Source organism: Macaca nemestrina, chromosome 7, assembly GCF_043159975.1.
Source record: "Macaca nemestrina isolate mMacNem1 chromosome 7, mMacNem.hap1, whole genome shotgun sequence".
Classification (NCBI taxonomy): Eukaryota; Metazoa; Chordata; class Mammalia; order Primates; family Cercopithecidae; genus Macaca; species Macaca nemestrina.
The window spans coordinates 137,703,408-137,730,278 of NC_092131.1; the positions used below are offsets into that span (position 1 = coordinate 137,703,408).

General features: G+C 43.8%; 1 protein-coding gene and 1 non-coding gene across 4 annotated transcripts in view; one reads left to right on the forward strand and one right to left on the reverse strand.

The window, feature by feature from the left end:
* The window catches only part of PCLAF (PCNA clamp associated factor), a 118,548-nt gene that overhangs the window by 27,710 nt on the left and 63,967 nt on the right, over positions 1-26,871 (forward strand). The window lies entirely within an intron of this gene.
* Positions 20,572-20,704, reverse strand: LOC112428683 (small nucleolar RNA SNORA48). Its single transcript, XR_003020737.2, has one exon. It is a non-coding gene; the product is annotated as a small nucleolar RNA SNORA48 (small nucleolar RNA).

Consider the following 26,871-nt stretch of genomic DNA (forward strand, 5'->3'; position numbering starts at 1 on the left):
TGTGCCCGGCCACAACCTTCAATTATTAGGTAGTTGTTATATCTTTAGCCTTCCTAAGGATGTTATGTCTTCAAGCTTTCTAAGCCTTAACATTCAATGGTTTATGTCATATGTATCCTAAGTGACTTTTTCTGAGTCCCTTGTGTAAGAGACTATGTCTTTTATATTGTATATTGCTTAGGCACATAAATGGTAAGTTTGGCTAAATTTCTTCTTATTGACTCCAAACATTCATTAATTGTTAGACTCTAGTTTTGATATTTTATTTATTTTTTATTGTTTGAGACAGAGTCTGGCTCTGTCACCCAGGCTGGAGTTCAGTGGTGTGATCTAGGCTCACTGCAACCTCCACCTCCCAGGTTCTCCTGCCTCAGCCTCCCAAGTAACTGGGATTACAGGCACCCACCACCACAGCCAGCTAATTTTTTGTATTCTTTTTTTTTTCTAGTAGAGACAGGCTGGTCTGAAACTCCTGACCTTAAGTGATCCACTCACCTTGGCCTCCCAAAGTGTTGGGATTACAGGCATGAGCCATCATGCCTGGCCTAGTTCTGGTATTTTATGTTTGAAGATACCAATGTAACTCTAACAATACTTAAATATTAATAATTGAGTCACAGCATATTGGGTTTCTCCAATATACATTAGATATGTTAAGTTTTAAAATGATTACAAAAGGCAATAAAAAAATGAAGATAGCTCAAGAGAGTGGGAGAAAAGTTTGGAAGTCCCATATTGATCTGTAGGATGAAGGTACTGTACTGACTTAATGAGGGCTATTTGAGATCTAGCCCAGATCTGAGAGCACTGTCTTATAGTTCATATTAAGAATATGGATTGGGCCGGGCGCGGTGGCTCACGCCTGTAATCCCAGCACTTTGGGAGGCCGAGGCGGGCGGATCACAAGGTCAGGAGATCGAGACCACGGTGAAACCCCGTCTCTACTAAAAATACAAAAAATTAGCCAGGCGCGGTTGTGGGCGCCTGTAGTCCCAGCTACTCGGGAGGCTGAGGCAGGAGAATGGCGTGAACCCGGGAGGCGGAGCTTGCAGTGAGCCGAGATCGCGCCACTGCACTCCAGCCTGGGCGACAGAGCGAGACTCCGTCTCAAAAAAAAAAAAAAAAAAAAAAAAAAAAAAAAAAAAAAAAGAATATGGATTCATGGCCGGGTGTGGTAGTTCACACCTGTAATCCCAGCACTTGGAAAAACTGAGGCCTTAGGAGTTCAAGACCAGCCTGGGCAACAAAGTGAGACCCCCCCCATCCCTACAAAAAATACAAAAATTAGCCAGGTGTGGTAGTTCACACCTATAATACCAGCACTTTGGGAGGCTGAGTCAAGTGGATTGCTTGAGGTCAGGAGTTCAAGACCAGCCTGGGCAACATAGTGAGATCCCATCTCTACAAAAAAATACAAAAATTAGCCGAGTGTGGTGGCGCTCTGCACGCCTGTAGTCCCAGCTATTTGGGAGGGTGAGGTAGAAGGATCGCTTGAGCCAACGAGGTGGAGGCTGCAGTGAGCCAAGATCGTGCCACTCCACTCCAGCCTGGGTGACAGAATGAGACCCTGTCTAAAAAGAAGAAGAAGAAGAAAAAAGAGAATATGGATTCCTCACAAAAATCACAAAAGTGTAGTTAAACTCACATACCTAATTTTAGGTGGGGTTTGTACTATCCATCTTTAGAGACTTCAAAGCAATGAGTATGTTGAAATAATAGAATAGAGGACACGTTACGAATTAGGAGTCAAGCCAGTTATTCATATACCTATACAAAAGTGCCAGTTTTAAAAAAGCTGTAGGTCACGAGGTCAGGAGATTGAGACAACGGTGAAACCCCATCTCTACTAAAAAAAATACAAAATATTAGCCAGGTGCAGGGGCGGGTGCTTGTAGTCCCAGCTGCTCGGGAGGTTGAGGCAGGAGAATGGCGTGAACTGGGGAGGTGGAGCTTGCAGTGAGCCGAGATCGTGCCACCGTACTCCAGCCTGGGCAACAGAGCCAGACTCCATCTCAAAAAAAAAAAAAAAAAAAAAAGCTGTAGGAAGAGAGGATGTAAACAAATGCTGCTTATAAATCATTTTTCTTCAGGCAGTGGGTAAAATGAGTGATGCATAGGAATTTGAATTTCTACACTGGCTTACACTATCACATTTAATCATAACTATTGATTTTCTCAATAAAACATTTCTTTCTATAGAACACATTTATTATTTACCATAATCATGTTTTAATTTTTTGAAACATCCTAGTCTATCATAGTTTTAGATATGTTATTATTCATGGAGCTCATTTACTATTTCAAGGTTTTTTGATATTTAAACCTGTTTGGCAATTGAAATACCAAGCTCTGTTTTGTCAGGGTAACATGTTTACCACTTTTCACTTTCAGCCAGATTTTTTTTTTTTTTTTTTCTTGGAGATGGAGTCTTGCTGTGTCCCAGGCTGGAGTGCAATGGCGTGATCTCAGCTCGCTGCAACCTCCGCCTCCTGGTTTCAGGCAATTCTCCTGCCTCAGCCTCCCAAGTAGATGGGATTATAGGCATCCACAACCACACCTGGCTAATTTTTATTTTTTATTTATTTTTTATTTTTGGTAGGGATGGGGTTTCTCCATGTTGGCCAGGCTGGTCTCAAACTTCTGAACTCATTTGACCCACCCACCTTGGCCTCCCAAAGTGCTGAGGTTACAGGCGTGAGCCACTGCATCCCGCCCAGGTTTTTAAAGGAACAATTAGTGGATGAGCTGAAATTCCATTTGAATTGTGCATGTGTATATGCTCCCATATGTATTCATGTCAATGGCAGAAGTGGAAATGTATTAAACATCCTATAGACTCATTTGAGCTTGAAGTGATTTCCTAAAGGTTTTGCTGAAGTGATTACCTATGGTGAATCAATTTAACCCTGTCTCATGCATACAGGAAACCAATAGACGGTGTTTCGTTTAAGTGACCAAAGCTCATTTCCTGTCTGTCCCAGTTAAGGTGGACAACAGTTCAATTTTGGTGACTATAAAGAGGTTATCATGATCAATAGAATTAGAGCCTGCCGTGTCAAGTATATTCACTACCATAGAATAGAAAACAAATTTAGGAGCTACTGTTAAGCATTCTGCTTGTAAGCAGATTTATTTAAGATCGGAAAACCAAATGAAGATTTTTACTCATTTTTCTCTGAATGCCCAACTGCATTTCTCTGAATATTTACCTGCCATAACGATATGGGTTCTTTTCCTTTTTTTATTCTTTATTCTTTTTTTTTTTGAAACGGAGTCGCGCTCTGTCGCCCAGGCTGGAGTGCAATGGCACAATCTCGGCTCACTGCAACCTCCGCCTCCTGGGTTCAAGTTATTCTACTGCCTCAGCTTTCCGAGTAGGTGGGATCACAGGCGCCCGCCACCACGCCCAGCTAATTTTTGTATTTTCAGTAGAGACGGGGTTTCACCAGGTTGGCCAGGCTGGTCTCGAACTCCTTACCTCAGGTGATCTGCAGGCCTTGGCCTCCCAAAGTGCTGAGATTACAGGCGTGAACCACCGCGCCAGGCCCCCAGATACCAGTTCTTGTTCTCCAGTATTATTTTGTTGACTTTTACCTCAACCAATTCAAATGTTTTCAAACCCCAAATCACCCAGACACAATAAATGAGGTCTCTTTTATTATCCATAGTGTCGGTATGAAAGTTTATTTTGAGGATTTTTTTTTTCTTTTTTTTGAGACGGAGTCTAGCTCTGCCGCCAGGCTGGAGTGCAGTGGCGCGATCTTGGCTCGCTGCAACCTCCGCCTCCCGGGTTCCAGCGATTCTCCTGCCTCAGCCTCCCGAGTAGCTGGGACTACAGGCATACGCCACCACACCCGGCTAATTTTTGTATATTTATTTATTTATTTATTTATTATTTTTGGGACGGAGTCTCGCTCTGTCGCCAGGCTGGAGTGCCATTGGAGTGCAATAGCACAATCTTGGCTCACTGCAATCTCCGCCTCCCGGGTTCAAGCAATTCCCCTGCCTCATCCTCCCGTGTAACTGGGACTACAGGCCCGCGCCACCACCCCCGGCCAATTTTTTGTATTTTAGTAGAGACGGGGTTTCACCATGTCGGCCAGGATGGTCTCCATCTCCTGACATCGTGATCCGCCTGCCGGGGCTTCCCAAAGTGTTGGAATTACAGGTGTGAGTCACTGCGCCCGGACTATTTTGAGTTTTGAGTGGAGGATTAGTTTTCTTCCTTCCCGAACTTGATTATGGGCTCCCTTTAGCCTTTTTCTTTGTTTTCTGTTTTGTTTTGTTTTGTTTTCCTTTTCCCGAGGCGCAGTCTCAAGAAGTCCTGAGAACATGTGCCCTACTCTCTGTTTTAAGGATTAAAGTAAGTGTCGAGTTACATTGAATCTTTTTTGCCTCTTCCATTTGGCTAGGTTAATTCCAGACCTTACACAAACACGTGCAGCTCTTACAAAATATAGGTGAAGACAAACATTTTTCTAACCATTCGTCTTCATGGGCTGTCACAGGAGAACTAAGTGCATGAAAAAGCTTTCACAACATTGAAGGAAATTAAAAAAATCTGGTTGAAACACAATTAAAAATCCACAAGAGGGAGATGCTTGCTAAACCGTTAGAAAACAATTCCCTCGAGGCACCTGAGAGAGGAGCCTTACGTACAGCCACTGGGTCAGCCACGGGATTGAGGGTGGGAGGGAGCAGGAGTATATAGAGATGGGGGGCTTGGTGGAGGAGTACAGTTGAAGGGAAAAGCGGAATGGGTTTCGTGCCTCTGGCAGCGAAGCGTGTACTCAGTCTAAGATCTTGGGCAGAAGGTAAGAGCGTGTTGCCAAAGGAGAGCTGAGTGCTCCCGATATATCTGGTAGTCCCAGAAGAAATGGGGGTGGGTTGCTTTGAAGGCACTTCCGCTTAGCAACCCCACGCGGTTGCTAAGGAGGGGGCAGCCGTGGGGATAACCCGGAAGTGATGGTGTCAGTTTATCGCTGCCTGCGCAAGGTTTGTCCTATTAGGCGCGCCAGGGTACTCTGCGGCTCCGGGACGAGGGCGGGGCCACGCTAGTGGTTCCGGTTCGGCTCCAGCCGCCCCTCGGCTCCTAGCCTTCCCCCTCCCCTCCGCTTTCTCCCCTCCCTCCCGCTCCTGAGAAAGAGAGAAACCACCGCTGCGGGTGGGTAGAGAAGCCCTCCGCGCCTCGGGGAGGGGACCGGGCCCGCCTCATTTGCGCCTTGCAGCACTGCTGGATCAGGTACCTGCGCCGACTTCGACGGGGTTCTGTAGGCTGAAGTCTGAGCGTGTGTGTGTGTGTCTGAGGGGATTGGTGGGGGGCCCTTTCCTGGGTGTGGGTGGGGGACGCCGGGATCCCGGGTGGGGCGCAGTCTGGCGTTTGTGTCTGTGGAGGGTTGCGGGGGCGGAATGGAGGGGCTGAGGGACACGGCGGGTGGAGAGTTTCGGTTAGCGGGGTAGAGGTAGGCGGAGGAGGCGCCCCTTCCGAGAAAGCCGACTTCGGCCGTTGTGGACCGGGAGTTTGCCACCTGGAGGGCTTACTCTGAAAGGGGGAGCATCCTCCGGGAGCCAAAAGGAGGGCACAGATCTCGTCAGGGTGGCTGGGGCAATCCCGTGGTTCCATTGCCCTCTTTCCCTACCCACTCCGCTGGGACAGAGCTGGACTTCCAGGGTTGTGGGGGTTCTGAGTCGGCTGGGCACCGCGGGGAGCCGCCCTTGCGGAGCTAGGGCACAAGAGTGGGTAATGAGACCTCCCTCTACCCAACTTCCGTGCGCTTCCCCCACTTCTTCCTTTACTGTTCCCTCGCCCCCACGTCCTACAGGAGCAGTGTCCCCCAAGTGGGCAGGCATCACATTGTAAAAGAGAGTGAAACTGGGTTTGTTGCCCCTAAATTATACTTAAGATGTTTGGAAAGTGCCTGAATGACATATTCAACCAAGTCTCCCAGCTCGATATTAATTCCGGTGTAAATTACCTTAGAAAAGTTGAATTCTGAAAAGCATTTAACAATAGGCTAGTCCAGGTGTAACCTTGTGTAGTAGTTGTACGTGTTTATTTTTTAAAAAGGGACTGAGGAAACCATATAGATGTATTAGAGGTCTAGGCAAGACATGTTGAGGCAAGGCTTTTCCAACCTCTTTCTTACCTGCCAGTAAACCTGCCCTAATTTAAATGAAGTAGAAAGATCCTCTTCATTTTTGTTTCAATCAGTGACTGAATGCTAGGTGCTGTGTAGTGATGTCTCAGAATAGATATGTGAATTTTCAGAGAGAAAATGAATATTCTGCTGTTGAGCCTGTGTCTTAATCTTTTAAGGAGATAATTGTGGTCAAGTGGAAATATTGGCTTTCAGGCAGATAAATCTTGGGTTGAACCTAGACTATGCCAGTTGCTAGTTACTGATCTTGGGCAAGTCATGGAACGAACCTACCAGAGCTTCCGTTTCCTCATAAGTAATATGAGTTAAAATTCTTACCTGTGTTATAAGTAACCACCCATTTTAAACGGAACCACCTTTGAATTACAAGATGTATTATCATCATTAACCATACACAGTCAAGGCAGCCCAGTTTTGTCAAACGAGGTTTGAGATAGGAAGGCAACTGGATAATACTTCAAAAAAACGTATACAATAGGACTTTCAGTGTCTTCTCGAAATTGATCATAAGTAGCATGAAATTCAATTATCAGTAGTTTCTTAAAATTCAAAATAATAAAGTAGAATGTGACGCATTTATTGAAACGAGCAAAATATATTTTATAGGTTTTTCTCAGCTACACCATATTGGTGTTTATAGTATAGATTAACACAGAATACATGAAAAAGTAATATATGCAAATCTTAACATCACATGTCTCTTTAAAGAGAATTAAGACTGGGGTGTAAAATAGAAAGTACTTTTTTTGTTTGTTTGTTTGAGAAGCAGTCTTGCTCTGTCACCCAGGCTGGAGTGCAGTGGCGCGATCTCGGCTCACTGCAACCTCAGCCTCCAGGATTCAAGCGATTCTCCTGCCTCAGCTTCCTGAGTAGCTGGGATTACAGGCGCCTGCCACTATGCCGAGCTAATTTTTTTGTATTTTTAGTAGAGACAGGGTTTCACTGTGTTGGTTGATCTTGAACTCCTGACCTTGTAATCCACCCGACTCAGCCTCCTGAAGTGCTGGGATTACAGGTGTGAGCCACTGTGCCCGGCCTACTTGTAATTTTAAGGTGAAAATCATCATCATCATCTTAGGCAGCAGCAGCAGCATCTCTCATTTCAATTAGATTTACACTACTAGAAAAACTTATATAATATTCAGAAAATAAATGAAAATTGAATAAATTTCTGCCTTTAAATCATTCCTTATTACAATATGGAAATAAATCCAAGAAACATGAAATCTGTTTTTTATTTATTTTTAGTGACAAGGTCTTTCTCTGTCACTTAGGCCAGAATGAGTACACTGGGGCAATTATACTCACTGCAACCTCAAACCCCTGGGCTCAAGTAATCCTCCTGTGTCACCCTTCCAAAGTGTGAAGATTACAGGTGTGAACCACCTCACCCAGCCCATGAAGTCTTTTTCTTTTTTTTTTGGAACGGAGTCACACTCTCACCCAGGCTGGAGTGCGGGGGCATGATTTCGGCTCACTGAAACCTCTACCCCCCGGGGTTAAGCGATTCTTCTGCCTCAGCCTCCGGAGTAGCTGGGATTACAGGCACATGCCACCACACCCGGCTAATTTTTTTGTATTTTTAGTAGAGACGGGGTGTTACCGTGTTAGCCAGGATGGTATCGATCTCCTGATCTCATGATCCACCTGCCTCGGCCTCCCAAAGTGCTGGGATTACAGGCATGAGCCACCGTGCCTGGCCGAAGTCTTTATACTCATTTGTTTTGTGGATTTAAAATAATATAGTTATGTGTCATCTATTATATGTCAGATTTTCAGCTAATGTAGTTTGCTTTTTGAGGTGACTTATAGTTAGTAATTTTCAAATGTAATTTATACTCAGAGGACAAAAATCAAATAACTTGCTGTAATAATAGATGTTTGTGAGAATACAAAGTTTGTAATTCAGTATGACCTTTTTTGAGAAGTTCATAGGTTTTGTGTACATTTGTGAGAAATTTTCTTTTCTTTTCTTTTAGGCAGAGTCTTACTCTGTTGCCCAGGCTGGAGTGCAGTGCCCAGGCTGGAGTGCAGTGGCGCAATCCTGCTCACTGCAGCCTCCGCCTGCTAGGTTCAAGCAGTTCTCCCACCTCAGCCTTCCAAGTAGCTGGGACTACAGGTGTGCGCCACCATGTCCAGCTAATTTTTGTGTTTTTAGTAGAGAAGGGGTTTCACCATGTTGGCCAGGCAGGTCTCGGACTCCTAACCTCAAGTGATCCGCCAGCTTTGGCTTCCCAAAGTGCTGGGATTACAGGCATGAACCAACACACACAGCCCTGAGGAATTTTCGAGTATATTTGTTCCCCGTATCTCTTTTATAAAGAGTTGAAATTAGGCCGGGCCCGGTGGCTCATGCCTGTAATCCCAGCACCTTGGGAGGCCGAGGCGGGCGGATCACCTGAGGTCAGGAGTTCGAGACCAGCCTGAGCAACATGGAGAAATCCCATCTCTACTAAAAATACAAAATTAGTCAGGCGTGATGGCGCATGCCTGTAATCCCAGCTACTCGGGAGGCTGAGGCAAGAGAATCACTTGAACCCGGGAGGCGGAGGTTGCGGTGAGCCGAGATTGCGCCGTTCACTCCATCCTGGGCAAGAGCAAAACTCCATCTCAAAAAAAAAGAAAAAAGAAGAGTTGAAATTATGTTTTGTGATAGTTACAGAGTTTTGGTAAGGTTATTCAGCTTTCTTTTTTTTTTTTTTGAGACGGAGTCTCGCTCTGTAGCCCAGGCTGGAGTGCAGTGGCCGGATCTCAGCTCACTGCAAGCTCCGCCTCCCGGGTTCACGCCATTCTCCTGCCTCAGCCTCCCGAGTAGCTGGGACTACAGGCGCTGCCACCTCGCCCGGCTATTTTTTGTATTTCTTAGTAGAGACGGGGTTTCACCGTGTTAGCCAGGATGGTCTCGATCTCCTGACCTCGTGATCCGCCCATCTCGGCCTCCCAAAGTGCTGGGATTACAGGCTTGAGCCACCGCGCCCGGCCGGTTATTCAGCTTTCTAACTGGCTCTTCTGAGAGTGTAAGATCTGTATATATCTAAGTTTTTTGCTGTGTTTTATTTTTTATTTTTATTTTTTATTTTTTTTGAGATGGAGTCTTGCTCTGTCACCCATGCTGGAGTGCAGTGGCACTATCTTGGCTTACTGCAACCTCCACCTCCTGGGTTTAAGCAATTCTACTGCCTCAGCCTCCTGAGTAAGCTGGAACTACAGGCATGTGCCACCACGCTGGCTAATTTTTGTACTTTTAGTAGAGATGGTGTTCACCATGTTGGCCTTGCTGCTCTCGAACTCGTGACCTCAGGTGATCCACCCACCTCGGCCTCCCAAGGTGCTGGGATTACAGGTGTGAACTACTGTGCCCGGCCTGCTGTGTTTTCTTGTATCATTTTTTATCATCCTTTAAATCTTTTTTTTTTTTTTTTTTTTTTTTTTGAGGCGGAGTCTTCACTCTGTTGCCCAGGCTGGAGTGCAGTGGCACCATCTCGGCTCACTGCAAGCTCTGCCTCCCGGGTTCGCGCCATTCTCCTGCCTCAGCCTCCCGAGTAGCTGGGACTACAGGCGCCCGCCACCGCGCCCGGCTAATTTTTTGTATTTTAGTAGAGACGGGGTTTCACCGTGTTAGCCAGGATGGTCTCGATCTCCTGACCTCGTGATCCGCCCACCTCGGCCTCCCAAAGTGCAGGGATTACAGGCGTGAGCCACCGCGCCCGGCCCATCCTTTAAATCTTGAAGTTGAGATCGTATGCTTTGGTAAAGCTCTCAGAAACTCTCATTTTTTCCCCTGTCGTCTTCTCAAACTTTAATACTGTATTAATATTTTTAAAAATCTTTTTTGTATTTGAGATGGAGTCTCTGTTGCCCAGGCTGGAGTGCAGTGGTGTGATCTTAGCTTAGTGCAGCCTCTGCCCCCCAGGTTCAAGCACCCCTCCTGCCTCAGTCTCCTGATTTACTGGGATTACAGGTGTGCGCCACCATACCCAGCTAATTTTTGTATTTTTAGTGGAGATGGGGTTTTGCCATTTTGACTACGCTGGTCTCGAACTCCTGGCCTCAAGTGATCGACCCACCTCGGCCTCCCAAAGTGCTGGGACTACAGGCATGAGCCACTGTGCCTGGCCCAATAATCTATTAATTTTGATATAAGAGATAGGGTACTAGCTGCTAGAGTAAAAAATTCTATTTTAATTGTGTGCAATGAATAGAGACGGTTAGAGATTTCTCAATGACCACTTCCTCTCAAAGTCTGTGGCCATTCCAAGGATCTTTGCAGTTAGTTTTCAGTTAGGGAATTTGCTTGTCAGGAAATCTGAAAATGACTAAACCTTTGTTTATTATCTCTCTCTTGGATGACCTCAGAAAGTTTTAGGAAAGATTAGAAAGGTTTATATATGTACCATATACTAGAATTAGATAATGAACAAAATGCAGCTAAATTTATTGGTGCTATAAAATCAGGAGTGAATTACTGTGAAAATGTTATTAAAAAGTCCAGGCAGTGCTTTCTTTTTACTCAAACCAAATGAGTATTCTTCCAGAGCTTATTTTTATTTTAAAGCACATTTCTTTTATGGAGCTGTGATTTAGTCTCTAATAAGGATAAATAATCATTGTAAGGAAAAAAAGGCTGGTGTCATAGATTTTAATACTACATATTGATAGCAACTGCTTCAGTGGTTTTAGGTAAGTGTATTTTCCTGAAAGAACTTTTGAATTTGTGGAATGATAGTTTTTCTCTTTTTAACAGCTAACTCGTCTTTACTCATTTCTGCCCAATATAGAAGCTCTGAGAAGCTGGGAGGAAAAAAAAAAAAAAAAAAAAAGAATGAATTTACTTCAGAATTACCATTTTAAGTTTTGGAGATTACTTATTTGGAGAGCAAAATTGGATTTTGACATTATTGGGATTGTGTTCAAGATGGACTCAGGAAAAAAAACTTAGATGCCATCTGTTTCAGATTCCTTCTCTTCCAACCCCTTTTATGTTTTATGGCTTTGTGTTTATCAGATTATTTTGTAAAAATAAAAATCCTCAGTAGATTTAGGTTATATAATATCAGCTCTATCAGTGAACATGTAACCAAAGATCTTGCATTTTTATATTGAGTTATACAGGATGATGACAGATATTGTTTAAAGTTAATTGTTATTTCAAACTATATGAATGGTAGCTTCATGCATCTTTAATTCTCACTGTTCACTTGATAAACCATTTTTGTAAGTAGTGTTTAACATAGTCCACTTGTTGATGGAAATTGCTTAAAAAATTGATAAAAAGATATTTTAGATTAAAGCTTTATTCACTTGATGTCTTAAAACCAGAAGAGAAGCTTCTTCTGAGGATTTTTAACTTAAAATAAGCTTACTTAAATTTACTCTCTCAGTAGTGGATTTTATCTTACCTCTGTGCCAGTTGCTTAGTTTTCTTTTTTTTTTTTCTTTTTTTTTTTTTTTGAGACGGAGTCTCGCTCTGTCGCCCAGGCTGGAGTGCAGTGGCCGGATCTCAGCTCACTGCAAGCTCCGCCTCCCGGGTTCACGCCATTCTCCTGCCTCAGCCTCCTGAGTAGCTGGGACTACAGGCGCCCGCCACCTCGCCCGGCTAAGTTTTTTTTTTTGTATTTTTTAGTAGAGACGGGGTTTCACTGTGTTAGCCAGGATGGTCTCGATCTCCTGACCTCGTGATCCGCCCGTCTCGGCCTCCCAGAGTGCTGGGATTACAGGCTTGAGCCACCGTGCCCGGCTGCTTAGTTTTCATCTAAATGTGTGCACATAGTTGGCACTTTTCATTTGGGATTTTTTTAATTTTTTAAATTTTTTTTTTTTTTTTTTTTTTTAATTTTTAGGGACGAGGGTCTCAGTGTGTTGCTCAGGCTGGCCTTGGAACTCCTGAGCTCGAGTGATCCTTCCACCTCAGTCACCTGAGTAGCTGGGATTACAGGTGCTAACCACCATGCTAGGTTCATTTTGGATCTTAATTCTGAGGGCAGGCTTTTGGGTTACCAAGCTGTAAAAGACCAAACTTGCTGAAGTTATAACCTTAACTTAGCAGACCAGAAAGACTCAATCATCTCTGAGAAACTGTGAAATAGCACTAGTGTGGTATCCCAGAAATGGCCTAAAGAGAGAGCCATCTGGATAGAAGAGAAGCCATGCTTTGTCTGCAGCAGGAATGTTCTGATGAGGCAGAAAGACAGATGGACTGTCCCCACACTATAATGTAGTCTGTCCCTCACCTGGAAGCTCCAAGTGGGGAGTGTAGTTATAGTGGGGGTTGGGGTGCTAGGGGTGGCAATTATTCCTTAATAATCTCTCACCCATCACATTAGAAGTGTGGAAATACTGAGAAGAGGGATATTCTCTTAGTTTTTGCCTTTCCCAAAGATGTCAGATGAACAGGTAGCCATTGCCCTTGCCACCAAAGGGGAGAAGCCTGGGTACTGGGTAAGTCTGTCAGAGAGCTGCAGTTTGATGTCTCCATCAAAATGCTACATAAATTTGCCAGGGAACAGTAGCATTGGATCCCAGTGGATTTCTGCTGCTTATACATTCTAACTCCTTAGCCTAGAAAAAGGGACATTTAGGACTTTCTGAATGAAAGTTATACATTTACTTCTCTCTTGATACTTTTTTTTTTTTTTTTTTTGAGACGGAGTCTCACGCTGTTGCCCAGGCTGGAGTGCAGTGGCGCGATCTCAGCTCACTGCAAGCTCCGCCTCCCGGGTTCCCGCCATTCTCCTGCCTCAGCCTCCTGAGTAGCTGGGACTACAGGCGCCCGCCACCGCGCCCGGCTAATTTTTTTTTGTATTTTTAGTAGAGACGGGGTTTCACTGTGGTCTCGATCTCCTGACCTTGTGATCCGCCCGCCTCGGCCTCCCAAAGTGCTGGGATTACAGGCTTGAGCCACCGCGCCCGGCCATACTTTTTTTTTTTTTGAGGTGGAGTTTCGCTCTTGTTGCCCAGGCAGGAGTGCAGTGGTGCGATCTCGGCTCACTGCAACCTCCACATCCCGAGTTCAGGCAATCCTCCTGCCTCAGCCTCCTGAGTAGCTGGGATTACAGGTGCCCACCACCACACCTATCTAATTTTTTGTATTTTTAGTAGAGACGGGGTTTCACCACGTTGGCCAGGCTGGTCTCGAACTCCTGACCTCAGGTGATCCACCCGCCTCGGCCTCCCAAAGTGCTGGGATTACAGGTGTGAGCCACTGTGCCTGGCCAATAAATTTTAAAATACACTTTAATTTCTCTGTTGGCCATAATGAATGATGGGAATTTTTTTCCTTTTTTTTTTTTTTTTTTTTTTTCTTTTTGGTGTTTGAGTGTCCATGATAATCACCGGATCTCATTTTAGCTTCAGGATAAATTGCTAACCACAACTGTGATCAAGCCACTTCCCAGCTGGAGTTCTTTTCTATTTCCTAGAGGTCACTCTCTGATGTGGGTGCTGGTGAGCAGAGAGAAATGACCAATACCAGGAAAAGGCAAGGAGATTAAAATCTCTTAATTTCGTTTTCACTTTGCTAGAATTTTTGTAGTCTACAGTGGCAGTATTTACTATTTGAGATCGTGTCTGCCTTATTGTGTTTTTATCATTAATTTTTTTTAGAATACTTTTAGATTTCTGGAATAATAGAGCAGATAGTACATAGAGTTCACTGTGCTTCTCTCCTCCATCCCCCAGTTTCCCCTATTATTAACATCTTGCATTAGTGTGGTACATTTGTTTCAATTAATGAAATAATGTTGATACGTTATTATTAACTATAGCATCTGGTTTACAGTAAGGTTCACTCTTTGCATTGTACATTTTGTGGGTTTTGACAAATGCATAATGACATGTATCCACCGTCACAGTTTCCTACACATAGTTTCATCACCCTAAAAATCCTGTGTGCTTTACATCCCTCCTCTCCTCCCTGAATTACTGGCAGACACTGACCATTTTACTGTCTCTGTAGTATTGCCTTTTCCAAAATGTCATACAGTTAGAATCATATAACATAGAGCTTTTTAAGACTTTTTTTTTCCCCCACTTAGCAATATGCATTGAATGTCCTTCATGTCTTTTTTTTTTTTTTTTTTTTTTTTTTCTGACATGGAGTCTTGCTCTGTCACCAGGCTGGAGTACAGTAGAACGATCTCAGCTCACTGCAACCTCTGCCTCCCAGGTTCAAGCGATTCCTCTGCCTCAGCTTCCCAAGTAGCTGGGATTACAGGCACACGCCACCACTCCTGACTAATTTTTTGTATTTTAGTAGAGACGGGATTTCACGACGTTGGCCAAGATGGTCTCGATCTCCTGACCCCGTGATCTGCCTGCCTCGGCCTCCTAAAGTGCTGCGATTACAGGCATGAGCCACTGTGCCCAGCCTCTTCTTGCTTTTTGTGGCTTCATAGCTCATTTCTTTTTATTGCAGGATAATTTTTCTTTTCTTTTCTTTCTCCTTCTTTCCTTCCTTCCTTCCTTCCTTCCTTCCTTCCTTCCTTCCTTCCTTCCTTCCTTCCTTCCTTCCTTCCTTCCTCCCTCTCTCTCTCTCTCTCTCTGTCTTCTCTTTCTCTCTCTCTTCTTTCTTTCTTTCTTTCTTTTTTTTTTTTTGACGGGGTGTTGCTATTTTGACCAGGCTGGCCTTGAATTCTTAGGCTCGAGCGATCCTCCTGCTTCAGCCTCCCGAGTACCTTGGACTACAGGTGCACGCCACCATGCCTAGTTGGTATTGCTGAATAATTTTCTGTTATATAGATATACCACAATTTGTTGATCCCTTCACCGTTCGAAGGACATCTTGGTTACTTCTAGTTTTTGATAATGATGAATAAAGCTGGTATAAACATACATGTGTAGGTTTTTCTATCATTAAAAGTTTTCAGCTCTTTTGAGTAAATACCCAGGAGTGTGGTTGTTGGATCGTATAAGACTATTTAATTTGGTAAGAAATTGTCAAACTGTTTTCCAAAGTGGTATACCATTTTGCATTCCCACCAGTAATGAATCATGAGAGTTCCTGTTGTTTCACATCCTCACTAGCATTTGATATTGTCATTTTTTTCTTTTTTTGGATTTTACTCATTATCTCATAGATATATAGTAGTATCTCGTTTTAATTTGCAGTTCTCTAAGATGTTGGGCATCTTTTCATATGTTTATTTGACATTTCTATATCTTTTTGGATGAGGTATCTGTTCAGGTCTTTTGCCCATTTTAAAATAAGGTTGTTTGCTTCTTGTTGAGTTTTAAGTGGTCATTGTATATTGTGGATACAAATCCCTTATCAGATATATTTTTTGCAAATATTTTTTCCAGTCTATGGCTTGTCTTTTTATTCTCTTAATAGTACCTTTCATAGTGCAAAAGTTTTTAATTTTTTTTTTTTTTTTTGAGACGGAGTCTTGCTCTGTCACCCAGGCTGGAGTGCAGTGGCCGGATCTCAGCTCACTGCAAGCTCCGCCTCCCGGGTTTACGCCATTCTCTGGCCTCAGCCTCCCGAGTAGCTGGGACTACAGGTGCCCGCCACCTCGCCCGGCTAGTTTTTTGTATTTCTTAATAGAGACGGGGTTTCACCGTGTTAGCCAGGATGGTCTCGATCTCCTGACCTCGTGATCCGCCCGTCTCGGCCTCCCAAAGTGCTGGGATTACAGGCTTGAGCCACCGCGCCCGGCCAAAAGTTTTTAATTTTAATAAGGTCCAAGTTAACATCTTCTCTTTCATTGTTAGTGCTTTTAGTGTTATATCTAAAAACTCATTTCCAGCCAGGTGTGGTGGCTCACGCCTGTAATCTCAGCACTTTAGGGGGCCAGGGCAGGCCGATCACCTGAGGTCAGGGGTTCAAGACCAGCATGGCCAACATGGTGAATCCCCATCTCTACTAAAAATACAAAAATTTGCCGAGTGTGGTGGTGTGCGCCTGTACTCCCAGCTACTCAGGAGCCTGAGGCAGGAGAATCACTTGAACCTGGGAGGCAGAATTTGCAGTGAGCCGAGATCGCACCATTGTACTCCAGTTTGGGCAAAAAGAGCCAACCTATGTCCCAAAATAAACAAATAAATAAAATAAAAACTCATTTCCAAACCCAGGGTCACTTAGGTTTTCTCCTATTTATCTTCAAGAATTTTTTTTATAGTTTTGTATTTTACATTTAGTTTTAAGGTTTAAGTTTTTTTTTTTTTGGAAAGGCGTAAGGAATATGTGTATATGCATGCACATGGGTGACCAATTATTTTTTTTAATTTATTTTTTAGTTAGAAAAAAAAAAAAAAAAAACAACAGAGATGAGGTCTCACTATATTGCCCAGGCTGGTCTTGAATTCCTGGGCTCAAGTGATCTGCCCACCTTGGCCTCCAAAAGTGCTGGGATTGTAAGTGTGAGCCACTGCATCCAGTCATGACCAATTGGTTTATACAGATTTTTTTCTGCTGGGTGCTGTGGCTCACGCCTGTAATCCCAGCACTTTGGGAGGCCTAGGCGGGTGGATCACAAAGTCAGGAGATCAAGACCATCCTGGCCAACAAGGTGAAACCCTGTCTCTACTAAAAATACAAAAATTAGCTGGGCGTCGTGGCGTGTGCCTGTAGTCCTAGCTACTCGGGAGGCTGAGGCAGGAGAATCGCTTAACCAGGGAGTAGGAGGTTGCTGTGAGCCGAGATCGCACCACTGCACTCCAACCTAGCAACAGAGCGAGACTCCATTTAAAAAAAAAAAAAAAAAGTTTTTTTTTCTATTCTACAAGGGTTAATAAGGATGTTCTATTTATTTATTTATTTATTTATTTGAGACGGAATCTTGCTCTGTCGCCGAGGCTCGAGTGCAGTGGCGCGATCTCGGCTCACTGCAAGCTCCGCCTCCCAGGTTCACTCCATTCTTCTGCCTCAGCCTCCCGGCTAGCTGGGACTACAGGCGCCCGCCACCGCGCCTGGCTAATTTTTTGTATTTTTGGTAGAGACGGGGTTTCATCGTGTTAGCCAGGATGGTCTTGATCTCCTGACCTCGTGATCCGCCCGCCTCGGCCTCCCAAAGTGCTAGGATTACAGGGGTGAGCCACCGCGCCCCACCAGGATGTTCTTAAATAAACTAAACCAAATGAAATAATTTGTGGGAGTTGTTTTTAAATGAGAGTTTCCTAACGTTCTCGAATGTAATTAGAAGCATCGTTCAGAGTGTGGTTTTCCCTTTCAAGAAGATTGATTTTAGGTCATTAGGTCTTAATTGACAAGTGCTTAATTATTTCATACATGTATTAGAGTATTAGGAAGTATGAGCTAAATGTGGCACAGTCATGTGACAGTTTCAGGTTGTAAAGGGGCTTGATAGGAGATTTAAATGCAGAATTTTTCTTTTTTTTTTTTTTTGAGACAGAGTCTCTCTCTGTGGCCCAGGCTGGAGTGCAGTGGCACGATCTTGGCTCACTGCAGGCTCCGCCTCCCGGGATCACTCCGTTCTCCTGCCTCAGCCTCCCGAGTAGCTGGGACTACTGGCGCCTGCCACCACGCCCGGCTTATTTTTTGTACGTTTTTAGTAGAGACGGGGTTTCACCGTGTTAGCCAGGATGGTCTTGATCTCCTGACTTCGTGATCCGCCCGCCTCGGCCTCCCAAAGTGCTGGGATTACAGGCGTGAGCCACCGCACCCGGCCTAAATGCAGAATTTTCAGGCTCTCACTAAGGATAAGAGCCTTTGCCACTTGGGTTTTATTGTAGTGAAGGATTTCAAATATACAGATTTTTGATCACCCTCTCTAGTGTTTGCTGCTGCTTATTACACTTGTTGAAAACTATCCAGAAGCTTGAGCTGGCAAAAACTGAGTAGGAAGCGCTTCCATGGGTACTGCTGTACTTTCCTGAATATTTTCAATTCTGACTCAGGCTGAGAATCTTGATTCTAAAAGCAATAGAATGCTGTCCTGAGACATTTTATTCTGATGTAGCCTAAGTACGAATTGTTAGCTAGAATCTTCTTTCACTTGGTTTTATAACTATCCTGTCCTGTATTTCTAGAACAGCTTCTATTTTCTAAAACATTTTAACCTTAATTGGTATCATGACATCTAAATATTCTGGTCATCTAGGGTATGATGCAAGAAATGTTTAATAACTCTTTGGTGAGTTTTGTTTGCTTTTTCACCTAGTTAAGTAAGTCAACTCAAGGAACTGTCTGTGTGAAAGCACTTAGATTCTCCAGAGATACATTATCTCCAAATCAATCAATGTGAAAGCTCACTTTGTCTTTAATGGGATCCATCTGGTTAATGCTGTGTTTCTTGAGTTTCATAGATTATGAAATCATAAAGCTAAAAGAAAATATGGAGATGGTCTAGTTAGACCCTTTCATTTTACAGCTGAGACTACTTAAGTGCAGAGAGGCTAAGTGACTTGCTCAAGATTGTACAGCTAATTAATGAGTCACACTGGAATTCAGGCCTCCTGACTCCCAGTGTAGTCTTATTTCTGATATAACTGTGCTAATTTTTTCATTGCAGTTAGTGAACAAATTATGGATTTGTAAGAAGTAAATTTTCCAGGAGGTTTAAGTGGACTTAAGTGTTTCTTACCATTTAAATGTGTGTGTTTCTTTCAGGTACCAGGTGTCACTGGATTTTTATGAGTAAATTTGTTATGTTTCACATTCCAGGTAGAAATCAGCCAATTTAAAAATAATGGTGAAGTTATTATAGCCTATATTTAATGAGCACACATTTGGCTGCATTAAAATGAATCTTAATGTATGCTTTGCACAGTGGAGATAATCTGTTAATATTTAATGCTGTAAAGTAACAATAGAATTCTGCTTTCATGTGGTGTATTTATAAAACTAGAGTAGAATGTTATGTAAAAACTAAAAGTACAGATTAATTTAATATGCATCTGGTGAATTCAGGGCTTGAAGGATGCACATCTGTTGAGAAAATAAATCATAGAACTATTCAGAGTTTCAGCATCTTTAAATATATGTACTTTGATTCTGTTTTAACTGTTTTGAAACAGTCTTTAATGGATTTAGAAAAGGCCATTTGCTCTAAGGAAGCAACTGTGAAGCCACTTACAATGCTATTATTCATTTTATTATTTTTTAAAGCATTTTTATACATTACTATTTTTCTTTCCAGTTTATTTATTGGGGAAGGAGGGGGCTAAATGACTCACCTAACAAAATGAGTTTGTTGCAGAACCATATTTAAAAAGAAAAATATAATTTGCTGAATTCAATAGATTAGAAATATTTTCAGGCTTTGTTAAAATAATACGCCAAAAAATATTTTAAGGCTCTGAATTCTAATTTAAACTCACAATCAGTGAAGAAATAATCAGTTTCTACTGTGTATTCATCACCGTGCTAGAGCTGTAGTAATATAGAAATTGAAGATATAGACTAATGTATAGAAGATATATAGTCTATATCTTCAATTTCAAGTTGAAAGAAACAAGACTTACAATGAAAGGTAGAGAATAACACAGATATGTAATGAAGCAAAAACTTGATCTAATCTGTCAACATTACAGTAATTTACAGGGGAGAAAATCCAGTGAGTATTCACAATTCTGAGAGGAAGGAGATTAAAGTTTAAGTAGTGGATCTCAACTCTGACTGCTCATTAGAATCACTTGGGAAAACTTAATCAAAAATCAGATGAATCAGAATCTTGGGTGAGGTGCACCTGCAGTTTTTAAAAGCTTTCCCAGATGTTTGTAATGTGCAGGCAGTGTTAAGAATTACAGGCTTAAAGGCTGGGTTTGATTTGGAAAAGCAAGAAAGTGTGCTAGGCCAGTGCAGGGTGGGAGAATTGGCCACAGTCTATGAAAAGATTGATCCGGTCAAAGCAGTGTGTGCTAGGTGGGGAGGAAGGAGAAATAAGCCTACAGAGGCAGAATGGGGTCTATTTTAGAAGAGTACTTTTCTTTCTGTCTTTTTTGTGTGTGTGTGAGACGAAGTTTCGCTCTTGTTGCCCAGGCTGGAGTGCAATGGCACAATCTCATCTCACCACAACCTCTGCCTCCCAGGTTCAAGCGATTCTCCTGCCTTGGCCTCCCAAGTAGCTGGGATTACAGGCATGCGCCACTACGCCCGGCTAATTTTGTATTTTTAGTAGGAATGGGGTTTCTTCATGTTGGTCAGGCTGGTCACGATAGAAGAGTGCTTTTCAAAATGTGGTTTCTTGACTAGCAGCAGCAGCAACTGCGTCTCCTGGAAATTTATTATAAATGCAGATTTTAAGGCCCTGCTCCCATACCTACTGAACTGGGTACTCTGACAGCAATCTGTATTTTAACAAGCATGCCAGATGATTCTGATGTACACTGAAAGTTTGGAAACTGCTGTTAAGAGAGGATAATGAAAGTTAGACAGAGTAAATTAGATTTGATGTGCTAGTAAGCAGGGATCCATAGAAGATTTTTAATTTTTATTTTTTAATCATTTACTTATTTTCCATGTATCCAAGGCACGAACCAGCCATGGGCACAGACCAAGAGCCAAGCTGGGATAAACAAGGGTTGCTTTGTCCCTGGATGACATGAGATGGTCATCACCACATTAAAGGTTCTTAAGCTAGAGAGTAACAGGAGGTATTTGTATGTATTCAAGGTATATCTGATGGTGATCTGCACAATACTTTGGATTACTAAAAGACATGAATGGAGTGGGCTGGTTGAGGAAATGCAGACATAATCTAGTGGACGTAATCTAGCAGCAGTAAAGGCCTGTTCTAGGGAAGTAGTAGTGAGAAAACATAATAATAGCGATAGCAATTTATTTAGAGTTTACATAACAAGTGGCATGTTAAATGCATTTTATTCTCACAGCGAGCCACTGAAGTGTGGCTATGAATACAGTTTTGCAGATCAGCAAATGATGCAGAGAAAGGAAGGTTACTTCTGAAGTTCACACTGCTGGTATATGGTGGAGCCAGGATGTGAAGCTTAAGAATCTCTGCCTCTAAAGCCTCTTGAAGAAACAGCTAATAATATCTGGAGAGCCATGAGAAAAAGGAAAAGACTTGAGTCTGAAAAGTTTTAATCCTGCTTGACAGAGAGCAAGGGGATGTCACTGTCGGAAGGGAAATAGTGCATACAGTGGGTAACAAGGGAAGTCATTTAGCTGGTTGGGAACAAACCATCTTGTAAAAGTGACCATGAGGAATAACCAATGGAAATTTTTGTATAGTACTTTTTCAGTATAAAGTTCGAAGTAACTTTCAATAGTTGAGTTTATAGGTTTTGTTTGTTCTTGCTCATGCTGACTAAATTAGAAGAGTCACCTCATCCCGCTTTTAAAAAGTGTCTTTTAGATTTTGGAGTAAATAGTCTGTGAGTAAATCATGCCCAAGAAGCTTACTGTAATACCACTTTTTCCTCTCTAAGCATCTTAGTCTTAAGACAGTTTAAGCCGAGTGTGGTGGCTTATGGAGGATCACTTGAGGCCAGGAGTTCAAGACCAGCTTGGGCAACATAGCAAGACTCTGTCTCTATAAAAAATTAAAAAAATTAGCTGGGTGTCATGGCACAAGCTGGTAGTCTCAGCTACTCAAGAGACTGAGGCAAGAGGATTGCTTGAACCCAGGACTTTGAGGCTGCAGTGAGATCTGATCATGCCACTGCACTCCATCCTGAGTGACAGGGCAAAACCCTGTCTCTGAAACCAACAAACCAACCAACAAAATAAATAAATGACAGTTTAATAAATATTTCAGGCCAAGCACTATAGCTCACGCCTGTAATCCCAGCACTTTGGGAGACCGAAGCTGGTGGATCACGAGATCAGGAGATCGAAAGCATCCTGGCCAACATGGTGAAACCCCGGCTCTACTAAAAATATAAAAATCAGCTGGACGTGGTGGTGTATGCCTGTAATCCTAGGTACTCAGGAGGCTGAGGCAGGAGAATCACTTGAACTGGGGAGTCAGAGGTTGCAGTGAGCCGGGATTGCGCCACTGCACTCCAGCCTGGCGACAGAGACTCCGTCTCAAAAAGAAAAAAAAAAATTCAGTGTATTTTGTTTTAATTGGGAGGTGATAAGTGGTAAAATACTTCATGTTTGGGTAATTGCTTTTGTAAGATGCTATCAGAGCATCCTCTTATTTACTGAGGTAAAATTTATATAACAGAAAATTAACCATTGTAAAGTGCACGATTTAGTGGCATTTGGTACATTTTCAATGTTGTACAACCATAAACTCTCTCCAAAATACTTTCATCATCCCAAAGGAAACTTTATTTATTTATTTATTTATTTTCAGTGGCACGATCTCAGCTCACTGCATCTTCTGCCTCCCAGGTTCAAACAATTTTCCTGCCTCAGCCTCCCAAGTTGCCGGGATTACAGGTGCCTGCCACCTAACCCGGCTAAGTTTTGTGTTTTTAGTAGAGGCGAGGTTTCACCATGTTGGCCAGGCTGGTCTTGAACTCCTGACCTCAGGTGATCTGCCCACCTTGGCCTCCCAAAGTGTTGGGATTACAAGTGTGAGTCACCGCACTTGGCCAAAACTTCATACCTATTAAGCAGTTACTCTCTGCTCCTCCCTCCCTGAAACTCCTGCAAAACACTAATCTGATTTCTTTCAGTGTGGGTTTACTCATTCTTTGTATTTCACAGAAGTGGAGTCATATAATATGTGACTTTTTGTGTATATTTCTTTAATTTAGCTTTATGTTTTCTGGGTTCATCAATGTTGTAGCATGTGTAAGTACTTCATTTTAAAAATATATCCTCTGGGATAAGTAATCTCAAAAGTACTTTTTTTTTTTTTTTTTTTTTTGAGACGGAGTCTTGCGTTGTTGCTCTGGCTGGAGGGCAATGGCTCCATCTCGGCTCATTGCAACCTCTGCCTCCCGGGTTCAAGCGATTCTCCTGCCTCAGCCTCCCGAATAGCTGGGATTACAGGTGCCTGCCACAACACCCGGCTAGTTTTTTGTATTTTTATTAGAGACGGGGTTTCACTATGCTGGCCAGGCTGGTCTCGAACTCCTAACCTTGTGGTCCACCCACCTTGGCCTCCCAAAGTGCTGGGATTATAGGTGTGAGCCACTACGCCCAGCCAGTACTTCATTTTTTTAATGGCTGAATAATATTTCATTGTGTGGCTATACTATATTTACCTATTCTTAGACATTTTGGTTTTTCCATCTTTTGGCATTGTGAATAGTGCTGCTATGAACACTGATGTACAAGTTTTTGTTTGAATACCTTTTTTCAGTTGTTTTGGATATGTACCTGGGTTGTGCAGTATTTTCTTTTACCTTTTATTTTTAAAGGAACTGCCAAATTGTTTTCAACCCTGGGTGTACCATATTACACTCCCACCAGCAGTGTAGAGGGTTCTAATTTCATCCTTTTTTTTTTTCTGAGACAGAGTCATGCTCTGTTGCCCTGGAGTGCAGTGGTGTGATCTCAGCTCACTACAACCTCCACCTTCCAGCTTCGAGTGATTCTTGTGCCTCAGCTTCCTGAGTAGCTGAGATAACAGGCGCATGCCACCATGCCTGGCCTTTTTTTTTTTTTTTGAGACGGAGTCTCACTCTGTAGCCCAGACTGGAGTGCATGGCGTGGTCTTGGTTCCCTTCAATCTCCGCCTCCTGGGTTTAAGCAGTTCCCCTGCCTCAGCCTCCTGAGTAGCTAGGACTACAGGTACGTGCCACCATGCCTGGCTAATTTTTGTATTTTTAGTAGAGATGGGGTTTCAGTATGTTGGGCAGGCTAGTCTCGAACTCCTGACCTTGTGATCTGCCTGCCTTGGCCTCTCAAAGTGCTGGGATTACAGATGTGAGTGAGCACACCCAGCTGCCTGGCTAATTCTTTGTATTTTTAGTAGAGGTGGGGTTTCATCATGTTGATCAGGCTAGTCTCGAACTTCTGACCTCAAATTATCCACCTGCCTCAGCCTCTCGAAGTGCAGGCCACTGCGCCTGGCCTAATTTCTCCATGCCCTCAGCAACATTTGTTATTTATTTATTTATTTATTTGTTTGTTTGTTTATTTATTGAGATGGAGTTTTGCTCTTATTGCCCAGGCTGGAGTGCAATGGCGTGATCTTGGCTCACTGCAACCTTTGCCTCCCGGGTTCAAGCAGTTCTCCTGCCTCAGCCTCCCAAGTAGCTGGGATTACAGGCGCATGCCACCACACCCGACCGATTTTTTGTATTTTTAATAGAGACGGGGTTTCACCATGTTGGCCAGGCTGGTCTTGAACTCTTGACCTCAGGTGATCCACTCGCCTTGGCCTCCTCCAGTGCTGGGATTACAGGCATGAGTCACTGCGCCCAACCTTATTTATTTATTTGAGACAAGGTCTCACTCTGTAGCCTAGGCTGGAGTTCAGTGGTGTGATCTCGGCTCACTGCAGCCTCTGCCTCCCAGGCTCAAGCTATTCTCCCACCTTAGCCTCCTGAGTAGCTGGGACTACAGACATGTGCTACCACACCTGGCTGATTTTTTGTGTTTTTGGCGGTGATGGGGTTTCACCGTGTTGCCTAGGGTGGTCTCGAACTCCTTGGCTCAAGTGATCTGTCCTCAGCCTCCTAAAGTGCTGGGATCACAGGTGAGCCACTACACCCAGCCTTATTTTTATTTTTAGTTATAGCCAACCTAATGGGTGTGAAGTGGTCTCTCATTGTAATTTTTTTTTTTTTTTTTTTTTTGAGACGGAGTCTCGCTCTGCCGCCCAGGCTGGAGTGCAGTGGCCCGATCTCAGCTCACTGAAAGCTCTGCCTCCTGGGTTCACGCCATTCTCCTGCCTCAGCCTCCCGAGTAGCTGGGACTACAGGCGCCCACCACCTCGTCCAGCTAGTTTGTATGTGTTTTTTAGTAGAGACGGGGTTTCACCGTATTAGCCAGAATGGTCTCGATCTCCTGACCTCGTGATCCACCCGTCTCGGCCTCCCAAAGTGCTGGGATTACAGGCTTGAGCCACCGCGCCCGGCCTCTCATTGTAATTTTTTTTTTTTTTTTTTTTTGAGACGGAGTCTCGCTCTGCCGCCCAGGCTGGAGTGCAGTGGCCCGATCTCAGCTCACTGCAAGCTCCGCCTCCCGAGTTCACGCCATTCTCCTGCCTCAGCCTCCCGAGTAGCTGGGACTACAGGCGCCCACCACCTCGTCCAGCTAGTTTGTATGTATTTTTTAGTAGAGACGGGGTTTCACCGTATTAGCCAGGATGGTCTCGATCTCCTGACCTCGTGATCCGCCCGTCTCGGCCTCCCAAAGTGCTGGGATTACAGGCTTGAGCCACCGCACCCGGCCTCTCATTGTAATTTTTTTTTTTTTTTTTTTTTGAGACGGAGTCTCGCTGTGTCTCCCAGGCTGGAGTGCAGTGGTGTGATCTCGGCTCACTGCAAGCTCTGCCTTCCGGGTTCACACCATTCTCCCGCCTCAGCCTCCCAAGTAGCTGAGACTACAGGCGCCCGCCACCACGCCCGGCTAGTTTTTTGTATTTTTAGTAGAGACGGGGGTTTCACCATGTTAGCCAGGATAGTCTCGATCTCCTGACCTCGTGATCCACCCGCCTTGGCCTCCCAAAGTGCTGGGATTACAGGCTTGAGCCACCGCGCCCGGCCTCTCATTGTAATTTTGATTTACATTTCCCTAATTACTATATGTTAGTAACAGCTGGGCGCAGTGGCTCACGCCTGTAATCCCAGCACTTTGGGAGGCCAAGGTAGGCAGATCATGATGTCAGGAGTTCGAGACTAGCCTGGCCAATATGGTGAAACCTGGTCTGTACTAAAAATACAAAAAATTAGCTGGGCGTGGTGGCGCGTGCCTGTAGTCTCAGCTACTCAGGAGGCTGAGGCAGGAGAATTGCTTGAACCCGAGAGATGGAGATTGCAGTTAGCCGAGATTGTGCCACTGCACTCAGGCCTGGGTGATGAAAAACAAAACAAAAAAAAGTTAGTATCGTTTCTTGTGCTTATTAGCCACATACATATATACACTATATATTTGGTGAAAAATCTATTCAAGTTTTTTGCTCATTTTTTATAGCAAGTTTTTAGTTTGTTTATAACTTATCAGATTTCACATTTTAAGTAGATATTTATTTATTTATTTTGAGATGGAGTCTCGCCGTGTCTCCCAGGCTGGAGTGCAATGGCACCATCTTGGCTCACTGCAACCTCCACCTCCTGGGTTCAAGCGACTCTCCTACCTCAGCCTCCCAAGTAGCTGGGATTACAGGTGCACGCCACCACACCCAGCTAAATTTTTGTATCTTTAGTAGAGATTCGGTTTCACCATGTTGGCCAGGCTGGTCTTGCACTCCCGAGCTCATGATCTGCCCACCTCAGCCTCCCAAGGTGCTGGAATTACAGGCGTGAGCCACCGTGCCTGGCCGAAGTAGACATTTATTAAATGTAACTCTCTGCCTTTAATTTCCATATTTTCTAAATGATTACTGCATAGATTCACAGAACAGTTCCTTTTCTTTCTGTGCTTGCTTTAAAAAAATTATGGTAACCTGGGCGGGTGCAGTGGCTCATGCCTGTAATCCCAGCACTTCGGGAGGCCGAGGTGGGCGGATCATGAGGTCAGGAGATTGAGACCACCCTGGTTAACAAGGTGAAACCCTGTCACTACTAAAAATACAAAAAATTAACCAGGCATGGTGGCATGCGCCTGTGTTCCCAGCTACTTGGGAGGCTGAGGCAGGAGAATCTCTTGAACCCGGGAGGCGGAGGTTGCAGTGAGCCGAGATTGCACCACTGCACTCCAGCCTGGGCGACAGAGCGAGACTGTCTCAAA